The sequence below is a fragment of the Lemur catta genome, chromosome 4 (genome assembly GCF_020740605.2).
Source record: "Lemur catta isolate mLemCat1 chromosome 4, mLemCat1.pri, whole genome shotgun sequence".
NCBI lineage: Eukaryota > Metazoa > Chordata > Mammalia > Primates > Lemuridae > Lemur > Lemur catta.
Window position 1 is genome coordinate 81,889,577 of NC_059131.1, and position 9,248 is coordinate 81,898,824.

The 9,248-nt window shown below is 46.8% G+C and overlaps 1 long non-coding RNA gene across 1 annotated transcript; it reads left to right on the forward strand.

Annotated features, from left to right (window-relative positions):
• Positions 1-4,143: 4,143 nt before the first annotated feature.
• On the forward strand, positions 4,144-8,410 carry LOC123636495. Its single transcript, XR_006734559.1, has 3 exons — positions 4,144-4,505; positions 6,745-6,892; positions 7,720-8,410. It is a non-coding gene; the product is annotated as an uncharacterized LOC123636495 (long non-coding RNA).
• Positions 8,411-9,248: the final 838 nt, after the last annotated feature.

Below are 9,248 nucleotides of genomic sequence, written 5' to 3' on the forward strand. Positions count from 1 at the left end.
GAGTGCCCACTCTCCTCCGTTGGGACTCCTTGTCTCTCCCGCCCACTGCTGCTGAGAGGGATGATTGAGTTGAGACTCTCAGAAGCCGCTGTTTCCCCTCTGCTGGTGAACCCACCACACCAAGGCACCACAGAGAGTAGGGCCCACATCTTCCCCCTTGAGGACCTGCAGCAGACCTAGGGGTGCTTGGACTGTGAGCTCCTGCCCACTGGCACTTACCAGTGCGCAGGGCTTACCCCAAAGTGGAGGGACATTAAGCCTGCTTGAGCTCTCCACGGACAACTCAGGACCAACTTTCTTCTCTCTGGCATGGTCAGGGAATTGAACTTGGGAGTTTAGGGGATAGGCCAGCAGGCTAGATCTGTACCCTCAGGACTGATCGTATTGCTTAGGGACACAGAGGGGATATTTGTGAATTAAACTTGGGAGGCAGTGGGAGCCCATGTGGGCAGAAGTGACAGGAGTGCAGTGTGGGTCCAAGCTGCAGCTCACTGGTGGAGCACCCCTCCCCGCACAGGAAAGCTGTACTTTCAGACTGGGATGGGACCTTGGGCAGGGAAGTTCCCAACCTGCTGGTGAGCTCAGTGACTTCTGGTTGTTTGCAACCAGACACTGGAAGGAGACTTACAGGGCAGGGGAGGAGGTAGAAGAGCAAAACCCACTCCTGACGGCCAGTCTGCAAATCCTAGTTGGCCCCTTCCCCAAGAACAGACTTTCTGGTTTGGTGAGGTTGCTTCAGCCCCTTCCTGGTGGCATTCTCCAGTGGCCTAGGAGCTGACCCTTGACCCCTGCTTAGATAGTTCTTGTGCCTGTCCCTGTGGAGGCCCAACATAGGCTCACCTAACCTAGCCCCACCCAGCTTTGCTCCTCTACCCACCTGTGCTGTGGTGAACAAGGAATCCCCTAGGAGCTGCAAGGCCCCACTCACTCCCTGGCACATTTGAGAGCTTCTCTTGAAGGATTTCAGCCAGTCACAGGTCCCAAAGAACAGTGTAGCTCGCTGTTTCCTGCAAGCACTGCCTACTGATGGGGGTGGGGGCGGGGAGAACAACTGGTACAGCCCTTTACAGCATCTACTGACTCAAACAGGGTGTGGCTGACTGTTACAACCACAACCCACCATCTCAGATTATTCTGGGTGTCCCAGTATAATTTGCACTGCTGGGGGGATGGGAGGATAGTAGACTGGAAGCGGACTGCGGGTGTTCTGCTTTTAAGGAGATTAAAACTTTCAGGTACCTGGAACTGTGAGGGGACTCCCACCACCACCATAAACCTCTGTACTGATCGGGGAGCTGCTCAGAGTCTTTGCAGCGACATAGCACTGGAGAGCAGGTGCAGCAGAGATCTGGTGGCTGCCAATCCCGGGTTTCTACAGCTGACACCATCCTGAACTCAGGAGCATGGCACCTAGTCTGCTTGGGACTCAGCTTTCCAGCAGTAACCTTCCCATCACCCTTGTCAGGCTGGGGAGGGAGCAGGCAGAATGGATATTCCCCTGTGCTGTGCCCTGTGACTGGTAGCCAAGCAGCCCTACCCTCCGGTGTGGGATCTACACACAGGAAGAGCCACAGGTACCACCTGGGAAGCCATGAGTGACTGCCTCAGCACAACCTGGGTTGGGGGAGAGAACCCCAGCCCACCTCCACGATCACTGGGTCACTGGAAAACCCCAGACAGCATGACCAGGCATCAGATGTCTCCATGCTGGAGGAACAGCCCCCTCATCTGTGTGGTCTTCCCCTGTCATCACCAGATCCAGCTCTGAGGTACTTGCTGTGCCTGGGCCCAAAGCTCCAGGGCCCCCACCAGGCCTGTAACAACAGCCCGAGATTCCAGAGTTACATCTGGGCCCCAAGACCCTATCCTTGAGTCTCCTCCACTGCCTCTGGCCCAGTGGAACTGCCCCCGATGTCCAGGGCCCCACAAGGGATCCCCCAGCCTCAAGTCACCAGTACACCTGGATCTACTTTGAACAAATGCCCACAGCCCAGGCATCCATGACCACTGCCCAGATAGCCTCATCGCACTGCCATGCTACTGTCACATCCACTGGGAGTCCCTGGGCAGAGCAATTCCCCACGACATCAGCCTCCATGGAAAGAATCTCATCCAGACCCCAACCTGGACTTCAAACAATGAGCTGGGGAACAACCCACCACCCCACATGAAGATCATCCAGCACCGGATGGAACTGAGGCAATCACAGGAGAATGGGACAAAACAGAACAGTGGCATTACAAGCTCTCAGTGCACCCGCCCTTCCCCTGCCAGGTCAACATTCCAGAGTAGGACACAGAAGCACCATATAGGGTCCTTCCCTTCTAACTAAGCAGGAGAGTTCCCAACAAAGGAAAACAGGTACACTGCAAGCCATTAGTCCAGGGCCAAAAGAGTCAGATGAGAAGAAACTAGCAAAAGGACTTTGGCAACATGAAAGAAGTTTGACACCCCCAAGGGTTAACAATGGAACTACAGTAGTGGACTCTAACCAAAAGGAAATTGTAGAAATGACAGAAACAGCATTCAGAACATGGATGCCAGATAAGATGAAGGGATTTGAAGAGAATATTGAAAATCAAAAAATAAATTTCACAAAATCAATTTAAAGTCACTGAAGAGGTAGACAACATAAGTAGAAGTTAAAGAAATGAAAGTATGATTTAGATAATTTCAAAACACAGTAGAAATCTTCAACAGACTAAACCAAGGAGAAAATAAGAATCTCAGAGCTTGAAGGCAAGGCTCTTGAGCTAACCCAGTCATTCAAAGAGGCAGAAAAGAAAATAAAAAAATTGATCACTTAGAGAAATATGGGATTATGCAAAGTAAACTAACCTATGAACTATGGTTACCCCTGAGGGAGAAGAAAAAGCAAATAGCATGGAAAATCTATTTGAGGGAATTATTAAGGAAAACTTCCCATATTTCAGCAGAGATTCAGATGTCCGTACATAAGATGGTCAAACACTGGAAAGAGTCATAGCAAATAGGACATCTCCAAGGCACATAATCCCTGGCAAAATTCTGTGAGCAGAAAGACAAAAGCAACAACTAATCTACAAAAGAAAAGCCATCAAGCTAACTGCAGACTTCTTAGTGGAGACCTGAAAAGCCAGAAGGGATTGGGGACTCGTCTTCAGTCATCTTAAACAGAACAACTGTTGTTGAAGGTTGGAGTTGAGACACAAGAACCCCAGGAGTGGGACAGGACTTTGCCAAAGAGCAACCTGTGGACATGTCAGTTCACTGAGCAAAAGCTGCTCTACCCTGAGGGGGACGTTCCACCGATGGGGGATGTCTGCAAACGGACCCCACTTTGAAGCCTGAGTGCCACAGCCTGGATGTCTGCTAACAGACCCAGGCTTGTAATCCGAAGGTGGAGAGAATGATCAAGGATGTCAGCCCAGCAGATAAGAGCAGTTTGCTATTCTAAGCCTGAAGCAATGTTCCTATGTCTCTCCTGAGTTCATGTCTCAGTAAATGAGGAACTAGAGAAAGTAGAAAAGTAGTGGTCTCTTTGTTGCTGTTTAGATTATACGCTTTACTGCGGACTCACGATTTTATCTTTAACTTGTGTATACTTAGCTAGTTTATTGTTACTTTGGGAGATCTTGAAACTTAAACTCATGATACGTATGTGCAAATCAGTGACTGATGATGGTTTGCTGAAAGAAAAAATACTGATGTGGAACTCCACTTGTGGCCTCCTGGCTCACGGAAATTCTGGAGAACCCCTGCTTTCCCCATCACTTTATACTTTGTCTCCTTTATTTCCAATCTCTTGCAACGTTCTTGCCTGGAACCCGATTTGTTGGGAGCGTTTCGAACTCCCGGCAACTGGTGCAGCAAACAGGGTCCACAAGGCGGAAGACTTCACGATTGAAGAAGATTCCCATACAACGTCGTGGAGACCCAGAGAGGGCTACGAGCTGTGCTGGCAGGAAAGTGTAAGTTTAAACTCCTGGGATTTTTTTCAATCAGGGTAACAAATGGGGCAGAATTGGTCAAAATTCTCTGAATATATTGAACTCTCACAGACTTTGCTGAAGAGTTCTGGGGTTGTTGTCAAACAAAAAACTTTTGAGGAGCTACTTCATTTGATTGCCAAGTATTGCTATTGGTTTCCCCCTCTAGGTACGCTTAAGCTGCAGCAATGACGGCAGGCCGTGGGAGCATCGTGTCACCCACGTCAAAGGGGAGAAAAGATGCCACTTTCTGTTTGGCAGCTTTGTTCCCAAGCTCTTCAGCCATTTCAATCTGACCCTGAGTCTGACAGTGAAGCAGCTGTGTTAGACCCTGAACTTGGTCCTACTGTGGAGGACGAAGTGATATGCAACCCCCTGACAGAACCGGGCAGAGACCAGAGGAACCTGCTGAATTCGGCTGATGGCCCTCAATACGGGTCTATAGAAAGAATGGAAGAAAGGAGAACTTTCAAAAAAGAATTTCCACCTTCCGCCCCCATTCACCCCCTTGGAGGCAGGGGAGAGAACGAGACTCAGGTTAGAGACTTTCCTTGGTCTCAATTTTCGCCTTCAGCACCTTTACTTTCTACTTCTAATTTCTCTTTAAAACCACATACTCAGCCTAAAAGGACTCTAAAGAAAGTCTTGAAAGGGTGGAAAGGGATCCAGGGAGGCACAGGAGAGACACAGTCAAAAGGAGATCTTGAGGCTTATCTTTTCCCAGTTGCTGTGGTACAGCCAGATTCGGATTCTGACGCTCCAGACCGAACACCTCGGGTGCCCCGGTAACCACGCTACATTCATGAGCCTGTCCCATTTAAAACTTCAAAAGATCTAAAGCAAGCCTGTGTTTCTTATGGTACCAGCTCTCCTTATACAAAAGGCTTGCTCGAGGGATTGGCACCAACAGAAAGATGGTTTCCTTGGGATTGGGAAATGCTTGCTTGGTTTTGTCTTCATCTGAATTCCTTCAGTTCACCAGTTGGTGGGCTGATGAGGCTCGCCAGCAAGCCTGGCATAACCATTCCCGAGATCCCCCTACGGATATCACAGCAGAGCAAATATTAGGACAAGGAAGACGGTTTGGCATAGAGGCTCAATTGAAGTATGACAATCTAGCTATTACTCGGGTCCATCAGTGCTGCCTTAAAGCCTGGGATATGATAAGCCCTCCTGGACAGACAGTGCCCTCTTGTGTTAGTGTTAAACAGGCTGCTAATGAGCCTCATGTTGACTTCATTTCTAGACTTCAGGATGTTGCACAAAAAACTCAGTCCCCCTCCTTTAAGGAGCATGCTGTTACATATACTGGCCTTTGACAATGCTAATTCCGAATGTCGGTGGCTTTTGCGCCCCCTTAAATCCAACAGTGCACCGCTAGAGGAGTATATAAAAACTTGTCGTGAGGTTGGCTCAGATACCTATAAAATGCAATTACTAGCAGAGCTTTCCAAGGAAAAGCCCCAAATGGCCCCAAAATAGCCTCTAGATGCTTCAATTGCAGCAGAAAGGGCCACATGAAAAAGGATGGCCAACAACCTCTGAGAACATCTAACAACGATGGCCAGCCGGCCGGTCCTTCTCCAGGACTTTGCCACTACTGTGGTAAGGGACATCATTGGGCCATCAAATGCCATTCTAAATTTCATGCTAATGGCCAGCCCCTTACAGAGTCAGGAAACAGGGGACGGGGCCCAGCTCAGGGCCCCAAGAAAACCAATATGGGCAACAATCTAGTTCAGCAATTCCTCACCTGGCAACCAAAAACTCCAGAGGACAGTGTGAGCAATCCCAGCCAACAGTCCCCAGATCAATTTCCAATCTGGATCCCCCCAAATTAAGGGTTAGTAATCTCTCACCAGCAATAACCGGAAACGTTGCACTAGAGCTGCTGTCCTGTGATGATGGTCTCCTAATGCCATCTGCTGGCATGTGTAAAGTATCTACTGGTATATTTGGCGCTATTCCTTCAGCTACAGTAGCATTAATTATTGCCAGAAGTTCTCTTACTACAAAAGGAATTACAGTTCATTTAATCATTGCTTGGGGCCAGCTGAAGAAGACATGAGAGAAGGTGGAAAATGTGCTGTCACAAGCCAATGCACCCAAAATGTCTGTAAATCTTTTTCTTGCTATGGTCTGCATTTTGCACAGGGCGGTAGGTGCCTCTAGCAACCAAACCCACCACCATATATTCCAAACCCTCCTTTAAATAGAATTGTCAGTTGGGCAGATACCCACTTCTTGGTGTTTGTTAATGATTCTAATTGGCTTCCAGGACCTTATGATTATCGTGGTCCCACGAAACATAATGAGGAAGGCACTAAAATCAAAAGATACAAGGTGGGGACAGAAGGCCCTCCCACATGTATTGGCAAAGGTTCCCATTGTCTAAAACCTGCCACCCAAACCTGGCTGGTCACCAGTAGAACAACTGGTGAGGACACAAAGGCCTGGTTATTTCTTTTAACTGCTTCTACTTTTTCATTTTTTGGAAAAAGCAGAGTTACGCCTCTGGATGTGTCCATCTGCGAAAAGGCAGAAGTTCCTGATTCAACAACCTGGGTGTATTGAGAAAACTGTGCGGGATACGTGGGACGCACCCTTGCTGGGTTGTCCTGTGGGAACATTCTTGATTGGAGCCCCTAAGGGCATCCTGCTTCCACTCGTAACCTTGGGGAATTCCCTTGGAATAAATCTGCCACCTCAGTGTCAGTTAAAGATACCAGCTTTCAAAGTAATATTGCCTGGGTGAATGGAGGTCTTTCTCTTCCAGCACTTCATATACTACATGGTCCCGTCCTTGGCCAATTATGGAAGCTGTTGGCTGCTTTATATCCATTACAAGCCTGGGCCAGCCCCTATATCTGGGGAGTGAAAATCAGTAAGGAATGGACTTCTACTCTCAATTCAACTCATTACACGTAAGCTTGTGTAAGATTACCCTATTTACTTATGGTAGGATCTGCTAAATACGATGAATCCTCCCTTTTAGTATCTTATGAAAATTGTTCATATTATACTTATATTAACAACTCAATAAAGTTTAACCCTTATACAGAATCAATTTATATTTTGGAGGCTGGGACTGGATTATGGCTGCCTGTTAAGATGAATAGGATATGGCAAGAAACTCCAGCAAATTTCCTACTAGACAAACTGCTAAACTGCATTCTTAAGTGCTCTAAAAGATTTATTGGTCTGTTGATTGCAGCTATTTTGGGAATAATTGCTGGGACCGCCACTGCTGCTATAGCCAGAGTGGCTCTGCACCAAATATCCAAACTACCGAGTTTGTACAAAATTGGCACCAGGACTCAAATCAACTGTGGTCTACCCAAAATCAAATCAATAGTAAATTAGTGACCCAAGTGGCTGACTTGCAGCAGTCACTTTATTGGGAGACCAAGTCATGAGTCTACGGAAACAAGTAAGACTTCGGTGTAATTGGAACATTACTCAGTTTTGTGTCGTACCTCCTATTTATAATCAGATTCAATTCCCTTGGGAAGACATTAAAAAACATTTAGTTAACCAAGGAAATCTTTCTGTTGAAATTAGAAATTTACAATAAGAAATATTAAGTACTTTTAGCCAAAAGCTAGATTTGTTCTCTGAAGCTGATATGTTAAATGGCATTTCTTCTGGGATCGGGTCTGTAAAACCAACTCCTCACTTGACTATTTTGGGAAGCACTGCCTTAGCTTCTTTTGGAATTGTTTTAATTATTTGCTTATGCTTGCTTTTATAGTCTGGAGACAACTCCGAAGAAAGCAAAAATCTGGAAACCAACGTTTTAGCAGTGATGGCGATTCAACTTCATCAACTCGATTCAACTTCATCAACTCGCTGCTAAGAAAAAAGGGGGAGATGTTGAGGGTTAGGGTCGAGACATGAGAACCCCAGGAGTGGGACAGGACTTTGCCAAAGAGCAACCTGTGGACGTATTAGTTCGCCGAGCAAAAGCTGCTCAACCTTGAGGGGGACATTCCACTGATCGGAGATGTCTGCAAATGGACCCCGCCCTGAAGCCTGAGTGCTTACAGCCTGGATGTCTGCTAACAGACTGGGCTGGGCTTGTAATCCAAAGGCTGAGAGAATGATCAAGGATGTCAGCCCAGCAGATAAGAGCCGTTTGCTATTTTAAGCCTGAGGCAATGTTCCTATCTCTCTCCTGACTTCCTGTCTCAGTAAATGAGGAACTAGATAAAGTAGAAAAGTACTTGGTCTCTTTATTCCCGTTTAGATTATATGCTTTACTGCTGACTCACGATTTTATTTTTAACTTGTGTATGCTTAGCTAGTTTATTGTTACTTTGGGAGACCTTGAAACTTAAACTTATGATATGTACATGTAAATTGGTGACTGATAATTGTTTGCTGAAAGAATAAATACTGATGTGAGACTCCGCTTGTGGGCTCCTGGCTCACGGGAATGCTGGAGAACCCCTGATTTCTCCAGGTTGCGGACTACTGACTTGTCATATCCTCACCTGGCAGAGAACAGAAGCAAGCTCTTGTGTCTCTTACAAGAGCACTAATCCCATTCATGAGGCCCCCATCCTCATGATTTCATCTTTTTTTTTTTTTTTTTGAGACAGAGTCTCACTCTGTTGCCCAGGCTAGAGTGCCATGGCATCAGCCTAGCTCACAGCAACCTCAAACTCCTGGGCTCAAGCAATCCTACTGCCTCAGCCTCCCAAGTAGCTGGGGCTACAGGCATGTGCCACCATGCCCGGCTAATTTTTTCTATATATATTTTTAGCTGTCCATATAATTTCTTTCTATTTTTAGTAGAGACGGGGTCTCTCTCTTGCTCAGGCTGGTCTCTAACTCCTGAGCTCAAAGGATCCGCCCTCCTCAGCCTCCCAGAGTGCTAGGAATGATTTCATCTCATTCTAGTCACCTCATAAAGGCCCTACTTCCTAATACTACAACATTGTGGGGTAGAGTTTCAACATATGAGTTTGGCCAGGGTTGGGGAGGGACAAACATTCAGTCTAAAACAGTATTATTTCCGTATGAGAAATTTCAGTACTATCCTTTGGGACTGAAGAAAGGTTGAGATGTAAACCTGATGCTGAAAGTCCCTGACCATCCTAGAGCTCTTCTGGTTGACAGTGCTGCCACATGGAAGAAAAGGGAACTTGGTAGGGAGACCACTGATGCCATTCTTTTAGGACTTGGATCCTGCTACATTTGAGGTTTTACCCAGGACTCCCCAATGAAGTAGGTCTCACTTAACTGACTTTCTTTTATTAAAACCCAGTTTCAAATGGG